The sequence below is a fragment of the Stegodyphus dumicola genome, chromosome 1 (genome assembly GCF_044657685.1).
Source record: "Stegodyphus dumicola isolate Sdum_Otavi_A_Nest chromosome 1, ASM4465768v1".
NCBI lineage: Eukaryota > Metazoa > Arthropoda > Arachnida > Araneae > Eresidae > Stegodyphus > Stegodyphus dumicola.
The window spans coordinates 164,108,373-164,131,307 of record NC_140768.1 but is presented as its reverse complement, the minus strand read 5'-3'; positions in this window follow the sequence as shown (position 1 = coordinate 164,131,307).

The window sequence follows — 22,935 nt, the reverse complement described above, 5'->3', positions numbered from 1 at the left end:
TACCTAATGGTTTATCACTAAAGCATTCGATTCTCAAATCCTTTAACAAAGGACAGTGATTGAGAAAATGCTCTGCGTTCCCAACTACATGACAAGCGCCACATAAATCTGAATTTTGCAAACCAAACCTAGAGAAGTACGCGGGGAAACGGCCATGTCCAGTCAAGAACTGATTCAGATCTATATCGCTAATCGGCTTCATTTCGTTTTTAATTTTAATATGCTGCAATAAACCCGCGCACCTCTCAGACTCTTTCCATTGTAATGTCCAGATATTCAAATAAAAATTTTTCATATTTCTAATAGCATAGCTTTTCGAACCGGACGTCTCAAAGAGTTCAACTCGTTCATCATAAATGGCTTGTTTTGCCAACACGTCGGCTCTTTCATTTCCGTTAAAATCAACATGGGCCTTTACCCAATGTAAATAAACATCCATGCGTTGTTTCAACAATTTTAACAAGCACTTAATTTCAAAAATTAAAACATTGGCTGTACGGGCCCAGGACAGAGACTGCAGCATAGACATACAATCAGAGTAAATATGTACAGTATTTACACAGCTCAAATTACTCTTAATCCATTGCAAAGCCTTAAGGAGCGCACAACATTCCGCTTGAAAAACAGAATTGTAACTATTCAACCTGTACATTTTATTTACAATTTCAACACCAAAAAAGTAAATTACGAAAGCTGCACCAAATTGACCGTCCTGTCCCAACCCGTCAGTGTATACGTCTATTTCTCCTATTACAGGAAGAATACAATCAAAGCAAAAGGTACAATACTCTGAGGGATGTACAAAATCTGTAAAAAATCTCGCAAACATATGTTTTGTAATTAAAATGTCATTATAAAGTTTAAATTCCATTCTCTGAGTTTTAAATAAAAATTTCTCATAATAAAATTTATACATAATAGAAAGAGGCGACGTGCCGGCAAGAACAGAGAGCACCTCAGTCGAAACTGTGCGAAAGCATCTTGTGATTGCTAGGCACCAACTCCTTTGTATTGAGTCGAGTTTGCTCCTTAGTCTAATCAGTTCCCCCGCTCTGGAACCCCATGCACCAATTCCATAAAGTATCTTTGGAACTATAACACAAGTTAATATATCCTTTAACACTTGAGCCTTGTAAGAGAGAGTATCACCGGAGAACGATCGCTTATAATACATTAATATATCGTCAGAACGTTGGTGAACTGTTCGAAAGTGTTCTGCAAAAGTAAGTTTAGAGTCTATAATAATGCCTAGGTATTTGATGGCGTCGGTAAACTTGACTCTCTGACCATGGTATCTAAATCGCGGTGGCCGCACCTTACTTCCGCCACGCGGGAACAAAATCGCAGAAGTCTTGGCTATATTAAAATCCAGTCCCTCACCGATCCTCCAATCTTCCAGCGGTTTCATAACTTTTTCAAACAAACGCTCAAGTTTTTCCAAAGAATCTTCCTTCATTAAGATTGCCAAGTCATCTGCGTAACTAATAAACTTTACATCATCGGGAAATTCTAAAATTAGAACTTTGTTCAATATAATGTTCCAAAGCAGGGGAGCACTGCAGGAGCCCTGCGGACACCCCATATGAATATCTAATTCAATCTGCGCATCTTCACTTTTGAAGGCGTTGTAAATGATTTTTCGATTACTGAAATAACTCATATAACTTTGCACCAAATTTTTTGGGGCCTTTAGCCCGATCAAAGTTTGTAAGATTGAAGTCCAGTGTATAGAGTCAAAGGCCGACGAAACGTCCAGAGACAGCAAAACCACATGTTGAGAATTTTTGTAGCGCTTAATGAATTCTAAGGTATCATAATGAGCGTCCTCTGTTGAGCGTCCTCCAGAAAAACCACATTGCCGCTGACTAAGCAACTTCTGACTGTTTAAATAAAATCTCAGTCGCTCTATCAGTATCTTTTCATAAACTTTAACTCTCTCCCCGTGTGTCAAGTCCGTGGTTAGTACTGTAGTAGGGTCAACAGGGCCTTGAGCACCCGTATTATCTATTTCTGTTGGTAACACAGAAGAGCGGGGCATGGCATAAAAAGAAGCAGTACTCTCTAATTTTACTAATTACTCGTGGAAGGAGTGCGTTGGAACACTATTCAAAAATTGCTCAAGTTCACGAACTCTAAGTATTTTCTGTGATGTACTGTAAAACTTTGACAATGCAACACGAAATCGCAATTCATGCACTGTATCACACCGTAATCTTACTAATTAGTAAGTGCACATGAAATACTTCAGAATTGCACTATAGTCACACGATCACTTATCACTTGATTACTAATCACTTGAACACTGATCGTTTAACCCTGATCACCAAGATCACTTATCACTTGATTACTATTCACTTGATCACTCTTCACAAGATCGCTAAGCACTGATCACTTGTACACTAATCACAGGCTCACTAATCACTATATCACTTTAGCACTGATCACTTAATCACTTTATCACTTAAGCATTGATCACTTGTTCACTAAACACAAGATCACTGATCACTTATCACTTAGGCACTACTATTTAGAATTGCAGTTCTAACACGTCAGTTTAGGCACTTAATTGACACTTTAAAATGAGTCAGTTCACCTTAACAATGAGTCTCACATACACTGGTATATATCAATTAATGGAGAAATAACTGAGTTGTAAAATGATAAATAAATGCGTAACCCTTTTACCAACTAAGTTGGAAGTGTTTGAGCACTGATAATACACTGAATATATATAATACACTATATTAAGCCCGTAAAAAACTTTAAAATAGCAAGAAATCGAATTAATTACTACTAGTTAGTTACTGATCAAGGAGAGCAGGACATCCTAGTGGGGTATGTAACTAAATATTATCACCTAGTGTTCATAATAATTAAAAGCACTTGTAACACCTATTTTAGATAATACGTACAAAAATTATAATCAAAATAACTGTGTAAGAATAATTAAAGCTATTAATTAAAAAGTCTGTGCACACTTAATATCCGGTGACCCGAAAACGTATAATTACAGAACTCAATAAGCTTCACTAATAACAATCTTTAACAGCAGTCTCTAATTAATAATAACAGTTCTTAGCTGATAATAGTCTCGACTGATTTTTTTGAAACTAGATAAAGTCTTTAACTAATTGTTGAAACCGACGCTGTTGCTGTAGCAGGCTAATAATTAATTGTTGAAACAGACTGATATCAATTTCTAATAAAAGTCTCTAACTAATAATAACAGTCTTTAACTAATAACACTATCGAACCAATGGCTGCCTGATTGAAACTAAAATCTCTAACTAGTTGTTGTAACAGACGCTGTTATCGAATTAATCTTGTTTGCACTGAATACACGAATGACAGTCTCTATCTAATAATTCTCACTTTTACGCATAGAGGGTATCACATGCGTGAAAATATGCTATTACTTTGAAAATACTGCACATCTACTATTTGCACTAATTAAAAATACAATTAAGGACACTTATTATACTGTAGCAGCTGTAGGATTATTGAGAAGGTAGCACTGGACCCACTGAACATTATGCAAGAATGGGAGGATTTGAAATACTAATTTAGGGGAAGACTATGGGGAATTTGTGTATTTTCACTAACTATACATAATTGACAAGAGTACAGGTAATACCAAATTTAAAAATGTGATTAGCAGGTTTATGAGATTTACAGCATGTTTACTTGCCGTAATTTACACTAGTTGTATTAGACTTAATTGATATGTGCAAAGATACAGATTGCAGGTAGTTAGTTCAGAATAGCACACACAATAATAGCCGATTGACCAGTGCATAAAATAACTTGCATATATAAAATTTGCTATGGTAATTAGTTAGCATTAATTAATAATTGGAGACTTAAAATTTTATACTGATATTAAATACTAATATTTTAAAAGATTTATACTGATATTAAATACTATTACGGCTATTAAGATAATATAAATATGATCAAGCAATCCTACCTTGGATGTTAAGCTTCTCTGTGCTTCATCTGTACATGTACATGTAATTCAAATACTATAACACGACACACTTCACACAAAGAACAGTAGTGTTATTATAAAGTTCACACCACGCACTCTTAAAGATAATACACACAGATGTATGCACTGCACACGTTTTGCTTTGACGGTACTGTCTTGCAGTTAATTAGTTAATTGGCACACTTATCGGCAGTCGCGCTGGCTCGCTGTTATGGAGGGGATCGGTATAAAAACTTAAGTCCATAAAATTAGACGAAAAATGCGTAAAATCGGTTCTAGTGGACCGATTTTTTCCAAACTTGAAAACTTGTAACTCGCATCTGATTAGGAGACTGATGTCGTTGGTATCAGAATTGTAGCGGTGTTGGCTTTGATGCAGCACTCGTTAAAACAATTGTCCAGTATCCTTTGTTATGAATCCTCGCGGAGGGAGCTGTTGCGAATCCACGGGGGGCAGCTGGGAACCGGGCGCACGTCGAGTTTCCTTAGAAGGTCAAAGTTCATACAAACACGTGATAATTAATTAAAAAATCGATAATTAGCGTTCGAATTATCGCCGTGACTTGAATCATGACTTAAAATGTACCGGAGGTTATTGCGCATCTGTTGATATCAAACACTTTATATTCCTTCAGGCGACGGATGCTGGATGGGCAGTTATATCCACTATGTAAGGCTTAGGCGATTGATTCAGTCGACGAAAACTTTAAAAAATCATAACAATTTCCATATTTGTCGTACGGCGATGAATTTTATATCTACTTGTTGTTTGGATCTTCCGCTTCACGAAAATATAGCTTTTGTAGAGCTGGCTATCGCAGTACCGCTTATGCACGAGTAAAACGAGGAGCTTCCGTAATGCGACCTACTCATTCAACTCTACCTTCCCGGTCCTCTTTGAGGAGGAGGCAGCACGCCAACACATTTTGCAACTTAAGAAGGCAGTTACTTTTGACGATGAAACATACTACCCGGATGAGCACGAAACAAATTTCTGCCCTCTTGACGTCCACCCGGCAGAGAAAGGCAAAGGGATACTTATCTCAATTAATCCCACTGCAACTCATCACTCAAGGGAAATGACCATCTATACAGACGGGTCTAGATTGGACGAAAGAGTGGGATGCGCCTATGTGGCCACGAAACAAGACAACGCAATCGAGAAATGGAAGGGACAGTTAAGACAACAGTGTCTTTCAAAGCGAAGCACTGGCAATTGCACAAGCGATTCGCTACCTGCACTCGAACCAGCATAGCCATGTCACCATTAAAACGGACAGCTTATCATCGTTATATGCCATTTGGAATGCAGATCATCCCTCGGAGATTATACAGGGAATCCAGAGAGATCTTAGAAGCAAACCCCAGTACCGCACAAAATTAGAGTGGATAAAGGCTCATGTTGGCCACTATGGCAATGAGCTTGCCGACCAACTCGCCAAAGAGGCAACAACTCACCCGCCTGATGCACCAATTATCATCCCATGGCCGCATTCGTATTTAAAGAAGACACTACGCCTAAGGGCCACTGGCATGTGGCAGAACGAATGGGACCAAAGCACCACAGGGAGAAGGATCCACTACTTTATCGGCTATGTGGACACTAGCCGAAATGTAGCGAACGCACAGTTGGTAAGGTTCATTTCTGGGTATGGGCCCTACCCGGAATATTTCTTAAAGCGTGGCATAAGTCACACAAGTCAATATGCATGCGGCGACTCAGGCTCACCAGAGCACTATCTAACGTCATGCCCATTAACAGAAGGACTGCATATCAATCTCCCTGAAACAAATCTCCAGCCGTTCTGTAAATATATGATAAAACAGCGGCACTTTATTAAAAAGTTGGTACAGTTGATGGACAGACTGTCCGACTTAGATACAGACTTGTGTCAGCCATAGAACAACCCAGCATGTAAAAACAACTTAAGTATTTTAAAAAGGACATGTATTGCAATGTAGGAAAACTGTCATTCAAGTGAATTGTAAGAAACTATAATGTAGACTAGAAACTCACAGTATAAAGACTGCCTGTATTCATACCTGGAAAGTCAGTTGCATTTAACAATGTGCATGTACTGTGTAAATAAATTTCGGCAAATTATACCGTAAGACCATATATAATGAACCGATATATAATGTAGGCATAAAGAATGTATGAAAGTGCATATATCTGTAAGCAAAGTAATGTAAGGGAGTGTAATATATGTCAATATTTTTGTGTATCAGTAAGCTATGTATAAGTAAGTTATGCAATTTAAAGTAATGCAATACAAATGCAGAAATGTCTAATAAAAATGCATGGGTAACATATATGTTTTGTATTATGAATAAGGGATATAGGATGTCTAACGCAAAGCAATGTATATATTGGAATGTCTATTTCATGTACTGGAAAATTATGCAATAAGTACCCAAATAACATAATGTTACCTGTAAGACTATTATGTTTGTAAATATTTGTATCTAAAAAATTAATCAGAATGTATCTGCATGTATCTGTATGCAACTGCAAGTATATGTAACCTAAGGTTAAGCAGTGTAGGTAAAATTAAGTAATATGTGAAGCAGGCGTGCCTGACTATGTATGTATATAAAAATAATGTAACGTAAGGCACATGTAATATTGGCATATGTAACTGTACATGCAAACTGTATTTATATGCAATCTACAAGTAATGTAGGTATATTTATTGATATGTACAGCTAAAAACTGTAACTGTACACAAAAGTAATTCAACGCAATGTAAGATTAATGTAATTCAGGTAATGCATATGCATTGTATGCCGGAAATGAGAGACAAAGTCAGTATGTAACTCTGTAAATCACGTTATCCATAGAATATGGTAACCAGCAAACAAGAATGTAATACTAAATATTAACAGCCCTTGTATGACCATGTAATTGCTCTTTTGAAAGACTCAAGGTTCAACTCTAGATATTGGTGGACGTGGCGCTACACCAATTAACCGACGGTAAAGGGGTGGTGCCCACGTTCCCCGTCGCATGTCGCATGTCACCTGAAAGGTGCTGAAGGCTGTTGCCAACAACAAGCGTAAAACTAGCGGTCCTTTTCACGAGGAATTTCGTCAGCTTGGGCTTATGTTCCTGTCATACAAGCGAGCGTAAGTAACAATAACAAAATAATTTTAAGCAAGGAAGCAGTTTTGAGGTTTACCTCAACTCTTAATATGTACGGCTCTCGCTTTGATGTCCTCTGCTTTTTTAAACTGTTGAAAGTGTAACAATCATGTACGAGCACCCTGTTTGTAGGTTAAATTTATGAAATATTTCTAAACAGACTAATTTCTTGTAGCTTGGACGCAATCTAGATAGCTGCGAACTTTGCTTTAAGATATTATGAGAGATATGAAAGAAAATAACATTAGGAAAAATAATGAAACATTTTTAAAGTAGGATAGTTCAAAATGAATTTTATCTGGATTAACTGTTATTCTTATTACCCATTCACTCAGTTTTGACTTCCTAATTATACCTATGCACCATCTCCCACTGTATTGCTTTTTTTATGTTTGTATATATTTATTTGTACATAATGTATATATTTTCTTTTTCTATGCATTTATGTTTACTGTCATTTGATGTTATCTACTGCTATTTTGTTAATGCAACACATGAGAGACTCTCAAATTCTGTGAGCTAAGCCATTTCTTTTTATACACGACACGTCAATTGCTTATCATGTGCACTTAACTTCACCTCAAGGCCTGAACCGCAGGTGTGTTTCTGTCGGACTGGTATTATGTGCTCACCCATACTGTGAACTGTTCTGAACTTTCATTTTCTTCCAAGTGTCTCATAAACTGTTAGAACACTCAAAGAATCGAAAATCGAACAACCATTATTCCGAGATAGCGTCTACACGAGGGTACCCGTAACAGCGAAACTTATCGAGTTTGCCTGAGCCGACAAGTTTAAGCAATGTGTTTCATTACTCAACACACTGTTACTACCTGAAAAATGCCAATGAAAACAAAATGTTTCTCAGAAAGTAAAGCAAAGCAGATGATTTAAAAAAAAAAAAAAAAAAAAAAAAAAAGAAAGAAAGCTTTCAGATTTTTATATTACGCCCAAAGGGGCATTTAGTTAAAGTTTTGTGTGTTACCTTTATTTGTTAAATATCATGTTCTTCGTATTTAAACCATAAAATTCAATTCAACAGCAATATCACAAAATACTCAAAACAGCATATCTATAGAATTTCCGATACACAGTCTTGCGCAATGGAGTTATTAATGTTTTTTTTTTTTTTTTTTCCTCTTCAGTGTTGCCTTTGCTGGGTTTCAAATTGTTGAGAGTCTTAACTAAAAACTCACAAATGCTTTACAAAATATGAAACAGACAATAAAACATATTCCAAATTTGGGCGTCCCGATGCACATATTCGGTTGGAGACGTATGTTATTCTAAATTGGATAGCTCTAGGTACCGTTTTTTTAGCACAGTACGACAAACATACATACATTTATTCATATTCTTCATTATTTAATTTGTAAGAATTATGTTAATTTTATTAACAGTTAAATTTTAAGTTAAAGTTCCTTTCCTGTCAAATTCTTAACTTCAACTTACTACTTCCGGCCAGAATGTAATTTTGGAATCTTGCTGAATATTTGATGAAGAGGAACGGTATTTAAACCACGAAGTTACTTACTGAGTCAGAGAGAATCAGAGGTTCTGATTTACGCGCGTTTGCCTTTTGGACCACTCTCTCTCTCAAAACTGTTATTACGCTCGTCCTTACTCAGGCCCTTGCTAAGCTTCGTAGACAAATAAGTTAAGGGGCCAACTCGATTTGAACCTTGATAGCTTCGGCTATACTTCTTTAGTTAATCTTAGTTTTAGTTTAATTCTTAGTCTTTTAAGTTCAAGCCCAAGTGAGGGCTTTGTTTGTACACTCCCAGGCGGAGTTTTGTTAAATCTTATTGGAATAATAAAGGGTTTGTTACCCTTCTATCTTGTTGTTTCTTGTCACTGAACTCAAGCGATTATTCGCTTATCAGTTCTTAGATTATTCACTTCTATCATTAACTTAGAATTCCGAAGTGAGGATCTCTACAAACTCTTTAAATATAATACAGGGCTCTAATATTTCGTGACAACAATTTAAAAAGTGATTCGCCGTTTTTAGTGAATCATTTTAATGAGACAAAATTAATTTTCTGTGCTGAAAGCTAGCAACTAAAACGTTAATTCGAGTTTTAACGAATTTTCCCTTTTGTCTAAGTAAATTTGTGTTACTTTTTAATATCATATACTCACTTTTTAATATCACTTACATAGTTATATTGCATTTTTAGTTTATTTTTAGTTCAACTAAGATAATTAATATCTTTACACAAATTTATGACCGAAATATCTTCATAGAATTTTACTTACGACTAAAAAATATTCAAAATAAATTTTTTTTTAAAAACAAAGTTCATAATCCTCTGAAATATTTAAAACAAAAATTTTGCTTCATGTTTTTCTCCTTTCTTTCGTTTTATGTTATTTCGAATATTATGCCTTTTTTTATACGATACGGAACAATGAATATTTCTCATGTATTAATATTCTGCTTAAAAACAGAACAGATGCCAACTCCAGAAACTGTAGAACTGTAAGATGAAAATGGCAGGTGCAGTGGAAAAATATATACAATACAAATAAGGGAAATACAAAATAAAATTCAAAATCAGTGAATAAACAAAATATAGAAGCTATTTAGAATACTACCTCCTTGGTTGCAAAGTTTTGAACCAGAATTCTGCGACCAATTTCGTTTTCTACTGTTGCCATTTTTCTGCTTAAAAATAACTTTACGCAAACTATATTTAAAAGAAAACAATTTATTATTAATTTTTTAAATACGTTCTCTTTAAAACAACATCATCCTACGACTAATTTAGTTTTCTACTGTGGCCACTCACAGTCTACATAAAGTTGTAAAAAAAAAAAAAAAAAAATCTGAAATGTTTCAGATTTTAAATTACGTCCAAAGGGGCGTTTTTTTAACGTTTTGAGTGTTACCTTTATTTATTAAATATCATGTTCTTTGCACTTAAACCATAAAATTCAGTTCAAGAGCAATATCGCAAAATAATGTTAAATTAAGCATATCTTTAGAATTTCCGATATACACAGTCTCGAGAGCTGGAGATAAAAGTATTTTTTTCTATATAACGTTGCCATTTCTCGCTTTTAAAGCATTGAGTTTGTAAATCAAAAATTCGTTAAAGTTTTACAAAATATAAAATCTATAATAAAACAAATTCCAAATTTGGGATTTCAGATGCCCATATTCGCAGTAGAATTTCGTCATTCAAAATTCGATGGCTCTATGTACCATTGTTTTATCACAATGAGAAAAATAGACAATCATTTATGCAGATTTTTCATTATTTAATTTCTTCAAATATAATGCAGGACTCTAACATTTTGTGGCAACAGTTTGAAAAGTGAACCGACGTTTATGAGTCCGACGCAAAATCGCAAAACGGAAACAATAGTCCTTCAGGGCCAGAAACTAGGCCCCTTTGGACTAAAAAGAAGATTATATATGATTTGTAGAGATTTGCTACATTATAAATCTTATTTTTACTTCCTTGTGCGAAGTAAAAAGGAAGTATTGTAATCGCGAAAAGTTTCAGGCAGCATATTTCAACGAAAATATCCATTTTGACCGCTATCGAATGCAATTTAACGATGTCTTTGCGTGATATCTGTACGTAAGGACAGAATAAAATACTCTTTTCCTTCAAAAAAATTATAAAACTGCTTTAAAATTAATTCTGAAGAGAATTTTTCGTGGCGTCTGTACGTGTACGTACGTATCTCGAATAACTCAAAAACGAGTAGCCTCAGAACGTTGAAATTTTGTATATAGGGCTGCTATAACATGTAGATGTGCACCTCGTATTTTGGTTGCAATCGGCCGCACCAAACGTATATAAATATATTTATATATATATCCACTCTGTTACCCGGCTCAGTGATCTCAGTTTCTTTACTCTTATATGTTGGTAAATTGTACATTTTTTGCTTTAAAAATGATTGAATTATGTTGTTTTTATCTTCCGGTTACGGATTTTATGCCTTTAGTCAATCTGTGTGCAATAGGTTTAGAATTATCTGCAATTTTAAAGTTGTTTAATTGCCGCTAAGCCTTTTTTAATGGCGGCCATTGATGTTTACATTTGAAACAGGAGAATAGTGGATTTGTTGCCAGTCTAGAGAAACTTAGCTTCGCAACAACAAAGATAACGTCTTCATTTATTATTTAAATCATGCTTAATCCGTTCTGGAATTTTTTCGAGGAAATAAGCGTTTAAGATTTACTTCGTAACTTTTAATATACATATTTTGAGTTCTTATATATTTTTGCCTTCTCGCGAAGTGAGAACTGAATTGATTAAATGAGAAATACTCAATCGTCTGTGAAAAACTGTTTTTTTTTTTTTTTTTTTTGCTTAATTTCTTTTATACATCATTCTAGCTTTATTATAGTATTTGAATAGAACATGTGGCAACGATTAGATAATTCTATTCTTTAAATGATATAAATTTTGTGCATTATGAGTTATAATATGAACGAAATATATAAGTTAACTGTTATATAATTGTTGGATTATATAACGGTTAACTTAGTTTCCGTTATAAAATTATAATATAAGTTAACTGTTATATAATTATTAATACTGTTAAGTGAATCTAGCGCCAGAGTATTGCTATCGTAAACAAGTACTAGAGTGAATTTTAAAGAATGCATTTATTCTATTGTGGTTTATGCGCTGTCGGCGAAGTAGATTTAATTCAATCCAATAAGTTTAAATGAAATGCAAGAAAAAATGCGTATTATTTAATATTCCAATACAAGGAAGTCATGTGGTGTACACATCAGATTTTTTATGTTTAAGAATAACTTTAAAAACATCATCCTACAACCAATTTTGTTTCCTACTGTTGCCACTCAGTCTAAATAAAACTGTAGAAACCAAAATATTACATATGATTTGTAGAATTTGCTGCATCATAAACTTTTTTTTTCTGTTAATAACGTTACACAAACTATATTTAAAAAAGAACAATTTATTATTAAATTTTTAAATAAGTTCTTTTTAAAATAACATCACCTCACGAATAATTTAATTTTCTACTATTGCCACTCAAAGTCTCCATAAAGTTGTATTTAAAAAAAAAAAAAAAAAAAAAAGAGACTATATATGATTTGTAGAGGTTTGCTATATCATAAACCTTACTTTTTATGTTTAAGAATAACTTTACACTCCTATATTTAAAAGAAAACAATTTATTATTCACTTTTTAATAATAATAATTAAAAATAAATAAATAATTAATTAAATGCCAATATAAATAATTAAATAATTAAAAAAGACGTTTTTTTTAAAAGAACCTTTTTAAATCATCCTTCGACTAATTTCGTTTTGTGCTGTTGCCACTCACAGTCTACATAAAGTTGTACAAAAGAAAAATTATATATAATTTGTAGAGTTTTGCTACGTCATAGACATAATTGTTTTTCTGTTTAAGAATAACTTTACACTTCTTTATTTAAAAGAAAAAAAAAATGTTATTCATTTTTTAAAGACGTTCTTTCAAAACATCATCCTACGACCAATTTCGTATTCTTCTGTTGCAAGTCAGTCTACATAAAGTTTTACGAAACAAAAGATTATATATGATTTGTAGAGGTTTGCTACATCATAAAAGTTATTTTTTCCTGTTTAAGAATAACTTTACATTACTATATGAAAAAAATATTATTCACTTTTTAAGGACGTGATTTTTAAAACAACATCATCCTACGACTAATTTCGTTTTCTATTTATTGTCACTCACAGTCTACATAAAGTTGTACAAAAGATTATATATGATTTGTAGAGGTTACAATATGCATAGCAGAGTTAATAATTTAATAATAAATAATTTTTCTGTACATTTTTAGCTTTCTATTTTGACAAAAACAAAATTGATGCTTTACTGCCTAAGTTAATAAAATTTATAAATGGATTCGTGGGGGGGGGAAGGATTAGAGATGTTTATTTTAACATGGAATGTTATATTCGCCTGACATCGATTAGAAACATCATTTTCTAAAAGGAAAATATTTATGATCTTCCGCAGCCGAGTCCAACTGTTCTCCGCTGGGTTGGATAAATGAAGAGGAGCAATTTCCTTTCTATTTACTTCACTGTAACCTTGTACCCGTAATCGATGAAAGCGGCGGACTTCAGCAACGGAAGAAAAACAACTACATTTTGTTGGGTAAAATAATCAGAAAGAAACAGTAGCAGGCCAAATAATATCTTCCACCTCTTACTGCCTCTCTTTGTTTCTTCAATCCATTTCAATCACTTGCGACATCTTTTAGCGATTGATCAAAGCTCGGGTTTGCCACAATTTCGGTTGCAGGAATCATCATTTTTCATAATGCGAAGGCGTCATGAGCTGCCTCTTGGAAAGCTTCCAAATGAGAATCCGGATAAACAAGCAATCCGAAAAATAACTCCGCATCGATGCAGAGGGTGACGATGATAATCGTAATTGATCAAACGTCTGCTACTTCTCTGAAGCAGCGGCTCTCAACCTTGCAACTAACGAGTACCATCTAAACCAGTGATTCTCAACCTTTATAAAGTTGCAGCTCCCCAAAGGAACGAAAAATGTTTCAACGCCCCGCTTTTTGAAAATCCTGCAATTTAAGTATGGGAAAGGGGCATTCTTGAATTATAAAAGGCAAATATTCCAAATAATTTTTTCAGTAGACTTACAAATCAAACTTTTTTATTTAACTTGATAGTTTTGCCTGGAAAACATGCTCATTGCCCCTTACCGCTCAAAACATGCTCGACGCTCCTCTGCAGCCCAAAACTAATTCCATGGCCTCTCAGCATCCTTCCACTGAAATGACTGAAATGACTAATGGAAAAAAATTGCTTAAGCGATGTTTTATATTAAAAAATTCTTTATTCTGAATTTAAAAAGAATAGCAAAAAATACACTAAAAGAGTAATATCTATGAAACAATCAAGCATGATCAGAGGGATGTCTGTACTTAATGGTTCAGAGACAGTTTCTGAACGTTCGGGGTTCAATATTTTTAGAGAGATGAAGGCCAAGTTCCCTCTTTTCACGATCTGAAGTCGACTTCTCTTTTTTGTATCAAATCTTCGCCCGTGGTGTGAGGATTATCCGAATAACAATTAATTTTGATATATTATAACAGGCTATCAAACCATCGTCGCATATTTTTAATGACATTGCTAGTAACCATGGATTAGAAATATTAAAAAATAAATATATTTTGCCATTTGCCCAACCTGTTGGCTATTTGTATTAAATGTGCACACATAAAAATATTACATTAAAAATTGTTTACCATTTTAAATTATCAAAATTTATGTTATAATACTTCAATTATAAATTTAGTGTGAAATTTGGACCTGTTTAAGAGAGCTCAATTTCTTAATGTCTGGTCATATTTCACTTAGCTTTAACCATAAATTAGGATCCAATTTTAATTTTGTTCTGCATTTTTTTTTTACAAATACAGCAAGGAAGAAAATCCTTGTTCACACAAATAGGTTGTCCATAGAAGCAATAAAAATTTAATAGCTTTACTTATTTAGCATTTAGCTTTAAATTTTTTTTTCGGTTCAGTTAATTTTTTTTTTTTTTTAAATCTTTAGTTAGAGTTAGATTACAAGAAATTTCTATCAATTATTCTTTTTCTTCAAGAGATTTTTGAATTTAATAGTTAAAAATACTTTGTTTCTTTGCGTACCACTAGTGGTACGTGTACCACCGGTTGAGAACAGCTGCCTAAAGTATGTGTTATATTTGCCCCACAATGCTGTTTGTCCATTTGAACAGTTCTGATTATCACTGAAAAATAAATTCCAAGATTAAACAAGATGCAAAATTTCAGCAGCAAAAAGAAATTCCTTTGTGTCTAAGAAAAATAATTGAATTTTAATTCCATGTATTTAATTTCTGCAAGTCTTCGATCGCTCTTGACAATTTAAAATTTTTCTCCTTCTTTACAGAATTATTTCAACTTACAGCTCCCCACCAAAACGAGGTTTAAGAATCGCGTTGGATGCGAATGAGTTAGAGGAAGCATTTCAGGAAGGTTCAGTATATTTCGTGAAAGAAAGTTAGGAATCGTGAATAGCTCGCGTTTGCCTTTGGGCTACGTCTCTGTAAGCTGTTATTAAGCTCGGCCGTATCACGTAACTTTAGATAGCTTGTAGAGACATTAGGTACTTCTTGGAAGTAAGAGAAGTGAAAAATGAGCAACGCCTTCGCCGAGAAATCGAAACACGGACCTCTGGAATACGCGCCCAGCGTGCAGACTACCACACTGCGAAGGCATGCTAAGAAGACGGGAGACATACCTTATATGTTTCTGAGAAAAATAATTGAATTTAAATTCACTGTATTAAATTCCTGCAGATTTTTGATCGCTTTTGACTGATTTAAAATTTTCCTCCTTCGTTACAGAATCGTTTCAACTTACAACTTCTTACCAGAATGAGTTTTTAAAATAGCGTTGAATGCAAATGAGTTAGAGGAAGCATTTAAGGAAGGTTACACTTACTTCGTGACAGAGACCTAGGAAGCCCGAGTAGAGCGCGTTTGCCTTTGGGCTACGTTTCTCTAAGCTGTTATTACGCTCGACTGTATTACGTGCCTTTAGATAGCTTCGCGAGGTAATTTAATATTACGGGCCAACTAATTTAGAATCGTGTTAGGTTCGGTTAAATCTCTTAGTCATTAGTTAGTTTTTATTTCGTACTTTTGAGTTTAAGCCTTTGGCTGCTATAGGGTTCCAACCTTTTATCTAACAGCTAAATGTGTAGGAACCTCGTGAACTGGTAAGCGAATATTTCCTTTACTTCAGTATACAGAAACATAAAATTCAAAAAGGGGTTAATAACCCTTTATTTCTCAAAATAAGACTGTAACAGATGGTCCCTTTCTCAGGACGTACAGCAAATCCTCCACTTGGGCTTGAATTCAAAGCAATAAGAAAACAAACTTAACTAATGCTTAACTAAAAAGATATAGCCGAAGCTATCAAGTATTCTAAGTAGTTGGCCCCTAAATATCAACTAAGCTGGCGAAGCTATCAAAAGAGCCTGACATGCGGCCGAGCCTAGTAATATCTTAGAGAGAGTGTAGCCAAAAGGCGAACGCGCGCTAGTCAGAATCTCTGGCTCTCTAACGAGAGCAGTAGAACTTTGACTTACCGCTCTTACTCATTTGCATTAAACACCATTCGAAAAACCCATTCTGGTAGGATATTTTAAGCTGAAATCTGGAGAGACAGGAAAGTAGCTTTAACTTTTTTTTCAAGTGGCGGGCACTAGAAAAAAAAAAACATAAAATTAAAAAAGGGACGGCATTGGTCACTTCTGAGGCCAGAAGTGGTGACCATTTTATTGTGGAGGCACCTAATAGGCGACCACCGTTACCTCCTATGAAAGCACAGACAATTTTACATCCTTGTCTTTTCCGGGATTTGAATCCGGGCACTTCAGTATCGCAGTCAGGCTCCCCTAACCACTTTTGCTGACTGGGTGAGAGAGCATAAACTGAAACTCTCGGTGCCTAAAACACAAGCACGCATAATTAGTCGAGGCTCTCCATTACGTAGAAACCCCTGTCTTAAACTCTTGGGGGTCCTCCATTAAATGTGTTAAACAACTTAAGTACCTAGGAGTAGTAATAGATAATAGACTTTCCTGGCAACCACACATCTCTTCTTTAAAGTTAAGAATCAATAGACTGACTACTTCCATGCGATCAACAACCTCATTAAGATGGGGTATCCCATGTCACTTGCTTAGAATATGGTACAAGACAGTGGTGGAAAGAATTATTCTGTATGCCGCTGCTATTTGATGAACTAATATCTCTTCCAAAATGAGACGTTCACTACTCTCTATACAGCGGCACCAGCTTCTCCTCATTTGCAAGGCTTATCGTACCACGTCCACGGCAGCCTTACAAATTATCGCAGGCACGCCGCCTCTGGATTTGTTAATTGAACGAGAGGCTGCAGTGGTTAAGGTAAGCAGACTACGACACACCATGAGTCTCTGGGGACAAATTTATATCCATACTGATTATGAGCATCACATACCGCAAGCTCCCTGCCACCCTGCTAAAAATAACCTTATGGGCACTATCTACTTTAATAGAACTCAGGACTCAGGATTTTGCTCTAAAACTCCAGGGGGCACGGAAAGCGGATTCTGTGTTTTTACTGGAGGAGCTTTAACGTATGAGTGGAAAAGAAAGCTCTCTTCTGAAAACTCTGTCTTTCAGGTGGAGTTCATAGCTGTCAGAGCAGTTCTTCTCCACCTGAAGAATAATCCCACAATGCCCACTATCATCTACACAGACTCAGCCTCAATCCTCGCTGCGATAGCTGGAATTCGTTCTCGCAGTCCTATCGTCAGCAGCATTAGAGACATTCTAACACACATGCGTGCTTCGCAAAGACCCTCACTCATCTGTGTGCCCGCTCATACGGGAATAGAAGGAAATGAGAGAGCAGATGTTGTCGCAAAGGAAGCAGCGGATTCCTCCACTTTGCGAGAAGTCCCGACCCTTAGGCCGGTCTCGGACCTAAAGAGTCGGACATTCCATTTTGTGTTCTCCTGCTTACACACAGCACTGAACAGCCTCAAGCAACCAGGAGCATTCTGCCCAATGTGGTTCCAGAATCTACAAAGTAACAGAGTTGCCCAGCGGAAACTGAAAACAATAATTGACTACTGTACAAGCAATTACTCTTCTGACACAAGAAGATAGTAGTCATAAAAGTCTATATAAGCTAGTTCAATATGTCAGCAAGAGAATATGTGATATGTATGTTCATTATGTAATTTTGCATTTATGCTGTGCCAATTCCCCTAAATAAATTCGTACTGTATCTGAATGCTGTAATGTATCTGTACATGTTTATATCTTTTATTTATGGTACCTAGTTTCGGAATGTCTATATATGTGTGTATATATCTGTATATGAGTTTGTATTTATATGTATATACATATATTTTGATTGTACTCTTCTTCAAGTGCCTTGTATGCACATGTATATATTTCTTTGTACATTGTCGTACTCTTCTTCAAGTGCCTTGTATACGTACGTATATCTCTTTTTTGCATTTTATAAATGTCGTCTGCTCAGCCAGGACTGCCCAGGGCTGCGGCCTGGTAGCTAGTGGTTGACTCCCGCCGAGTTGGTAACCAATTCTGCATGGATATATCTATACCTGGGTCCGAAGCCAACTCAGCGGTTTACCTCCCCTAACCACTGACCATTTGGTGTTCTCCTGTCCACACTCAGCACGTAACAGCCTCAAGCAACCAGGAGCCAGATTCTGGCCAAATTGGTTCCAGAATCTACAAAGTGACAGAATTGTCCAGCGGAAACTGAAAACAATAATTGACTACTGTACTAGCAATTACTCTTCTGACTCTGGAAGACAGTAGCCAAAGTACAAACTCGAGTCGTACCTAACACACATTAGGTTCTAACAATGCCATTTCTAAGCACAGTTCTCTTAGAAATAGACATCGCACCTTCAGTACGGCATTAACTCTTCTTGAACTGGCACATTTATTAAACTGAAGACAGATTACTTGCTCTGCAAAGCATAGCAGCATGCACGTTAGACCTATATAAGCTAGTTCAATATGTCAGCAACAAAGTATGTGATACGTATGTTCAACATGTAATTTTGTATTTATGCTGTGTCATGTTTTCATACTCAAAGTTTGTACTGTATCTGTACATTATTATATCTTTTACTTATGGCACCTAATTTATACTAAGGATCACGCGTACCTCATTGGCATGTTTCATGTAAACTTTAACTATCTTGATAACGTATAGGTGTATATATGAATATGCGTGAGAGAATGTATACTTTTATTTGCTTCAGAATATATATGTATGTAAGTGTGTATATATCTGTATCTGAGTTGGTATTTATATGTATATACATATATTTTGATTGTACTCTTCTTCAAGTGCCTTGTATGCACATGTATATATCTTTTTCCCATTTTATAAATGTCTGTTCAACCGGGGCTGCGGCCTGGCAGCTAGTGGTTAACTCCCACTGAGTTGGTAACCAATTCTGCTTGGATATATCTATACCTGGGTTGGAAGCCAACTCAGCGGTTTACTTCTCTAACCACTATATCGTCTGGGCGGCAGTAGCTTTAACTAAGGACGACTGTTGAAAACTTAGGATAAACCTTACACTGTAAGTCCGAAGAATGCGCCGACTGATAATTTTATTTTAAGTGAATAAGGGTACTTGACCAGTCTTGAGTTTACGCTTTCCTTACTTTGAACTAAGCGATAATTCGCTTTCAGTTCGCTAGGATCCTCGATACTTAATTTAACAGAATAAAAATGAGGAACTCTATAACTGTGTAACAAAACATTTGGAAAAACAGCTGTGGTCTTATCTCGAATGGAAATTTAGCTTCCAGTTAGCAGTTACACTTTGTACCATTAGGTACATGGAAAGTATATCTTGCAAAATTTTCACAAAAGCTTAACTCTTTTCAACACTCAACTGCAAAATAACACTTTATGAAAGAATTCATGCATTTCAAGATTCCAGGAAAAAATTCAACAGCTTAAATTTTATCACAAGTGTATTTAATATTTACATCGTCTCAGTCAGATTACGGTAGACCACATAACATCTATCAAAGACTAGCTTAATTGTTTATTACTTATCAGTTTTTCTACCTACTAAAATATTTAGGTAAGTTAAGAATCATGATTTTCCAAATAACTAATTAAGGAAAACTGTTAAAAACTTTTGATAAACCTTACACTGTAAGCCCTAAGAGAGGGGTCGACTAACTTTCAAATTAAAAACCCTTAACCCTTTGCGGCACAGTGTTTCCGGTCTGGACACACCTAAAAATTTCCTTCTGTGTACACAGAAAAATTTAATGAAAAAGGATTTATAGGTTACTCTGAACTTTCTTTATTTATAGTAGATGGCAGCTCAACACAAAGCAGTCCATGTATTTTAGCCATGTTTAGTTTTTTAAGATCTTCATTTTTCAAAGAAATCTTCCAGATTTTTTTAGGGTATAAAAGGAATTGTTTGAAAAGAAATTTCTATGTTATTTTTTTGGTTGTATGCTAATCTCCTTATTCTATATTAGTTTTAAATTTTTACCTTGATCTTGCCTAAAATCCAACGGCGAACATTAGGTGGGCCCAGACCGAGCTCACCGATCATCTAGGACAACTGAGAGTCTGTATTCTTTGTTTATACGTATCTCATCGGTCAGTTCATTGACAACAATGCTCATTTCAGCACTCTTTTCGAAGCTGTATTCAATCAGTGTGCCACTTTGGGCACACCCACAGAATTAAAAGATAAGTGCTATCTTCACAAAATTTTACTTGTGTACTCCTCTAGGCCTAATTAGACTGCCTACCTTTTTTTTTTTTTTTATCAAAATTTCTACTTTAAAAGGTAGTGTGCCGGAAAGGGTTAAGAAAAAGCATTCTTCATGGCACATTTGTTTTATAAAGCAAATTTAAGAAAAAACAATCTTCATGGTACATTTGATTCATAAAGCAAGTAATAGTTCATAAAGTCTCGAAAAGACTAGCTCTCGAATTAAAGACCCTTAAGAAAAAACATTCTTCATGATACATTTGTTTCATAAAGCAAATAATTTTTCTAAAATTTTACATAACTCCAAATATTGTTGGTTTTAGAGTGACTGTTTCATAGAAGATGCAAGATAATATACCCCTCGAATGGTTTGTCGCCCATTTATGGCATTAAAGATGTAGGTTTGCAAACTAAAACAATCTTTAGACTCATTTTAGTATATATGTCTGAATCTTAAATAGTTATATTGCACAGTTATAATGCAAAGTAACAACTATATTAAGCAGCATAATATATGGCTAGCAAACTACTCTAGATATTCCAAATCATTCCTTATACCCCAAAACAAAGAAATTCCTTTTGTTTACTCTCACTAGCATCGAAGAACAGTCCTATTCGTTGCCATCCTGGGGAATCCAATAATGGTGGTGGTAGCAGCTCGAAGAAACAAACAAAGAGAGAGGAAGTGTCTTACCTTCAGACATCATCAGAATTTTATTACATCAATTCCTTGACAGATCGGCAATCTAGATTGCTACATAAAATCACTATGTGAACAGGGGATGCCATGGAGGCATATTCGTATTCTCCTCCACTCCGCTGCTGTCGAATTTTCCATGTTCCTGACACGTCTTGTCACAATAAGTTAGCTTTCGTACATTAAATGAAAGAAATACCTTCTTCATTTCATTTCTTTTACTGAAGGTAACTTGGATAGACCTGGTATACTGCATTTAATGGTCCGAAAGTTTTTCAAGTTACGTTGCATTGTTAGGAAGAAGAGAAGACTAGCTCACAAATTAAAGACCCATGAAAAACTCTCTTCATGATAATTTTTTTTTCATAAAGCAAATAATGCTTCTAGAATTTGACATCATTCCAAATACTGTTGTTTTTACAGTGACTGTTTCAAAGAGGATGCAGGATAATATATCCCTCGAATGGTTTGTTGCACATTTATGGTTTAAAGAAGTAGGTTTGCGAATTATAACAATCTTGTGACTCATTTCAGTAAATATACCTGAATCTTAAATTTCCATACAGGTTCCTTGTCAAAAACAATTATATTAAAGTATTATTTATATAGTCATTAAACGAAATTATGTGCGTGTCTATCTTACACCCAGACACCATGTGTGTAAGATAAAAAAGATATAAATGAAAATTTAAAGCTTAAATATACAATAGCCCCTAATTCTTCATTTTAATTTGAGCAAATTCCTCTTTCTGCTCTAGAAAAAGTAACTGCTTAACTCACCCCCCCTCCCAATGGCGAGCTCAAACCGTACCCAGATGTTGGTTACTACTAAGACCTTAAGGCTATAAGCGGTGGTCACTTTACTGTCAAGGCACCTAATAGGTGGGCCACTTTTGCCTCCTATGAAGGGACTGACAAATAAAACCATGCCTTCTCCGGGACTCGAACCCGTGTCCTTTGGTATCGCAGTCGGCTCCCTTAAACTCTAAAGGCAGTATCACATTTTTCGATTCTTTTCAGAGACGTTTAAACCATTCTTTACCGTGCTTTTAACAAATGCATTAGATTTCAAGTTTATTCTGATTGGAACTAAAGTATTTTAAGCAGTTTCAAAATTCTGTAATGTTAAAGCACACCAGTGCTGTCTGCCTACGGCAAAATGCATTTCTGATGACTTTTATAATTGATACAAGTTCATATTTGCATTACGTATCTACGTAGCTATCACCCGATGATAATCCTGATTGACCATAAAATTCAATTCAACAGCAATATCACAAAATATTTAAAAGAGCATATCTTTAGAACTGCCGATACATACTCTCGCGTGCTCGAGATCATATTTTCGCCGGTAAGGTGTTGCCATTGCTCGCTATTAAATCATCGAGTTTCTTAATCAAAAACTCATAAATGCTGTACAAAATATGAAATAGATAATAAAACAAATTTCAAACTTCGGCTTCCAGATGTCCATATTCAAGTGGAGACGTACATTATTTAAAATTGGATGGTTCTAGGTACCGCTGTTTTATTGCAATGCGATAAACATACAGACATTTATGCAGATTCTTCATTATTTAATTTCTTTGAATATAATACAAGGCTTTAATATTTTCTGGTAACAAATAAAAAAGTTATCTCCGTTAATAGTGACTTAACGCAAAATCGTTGTACTCTAGTATTATTTAAGAAAATCATCAACAAAAAAAAACGATCAGTGTAAAAAATAGCCTTCTTTGTTGTCAAGAAAGGAGACTACATACGAAAAGAAATT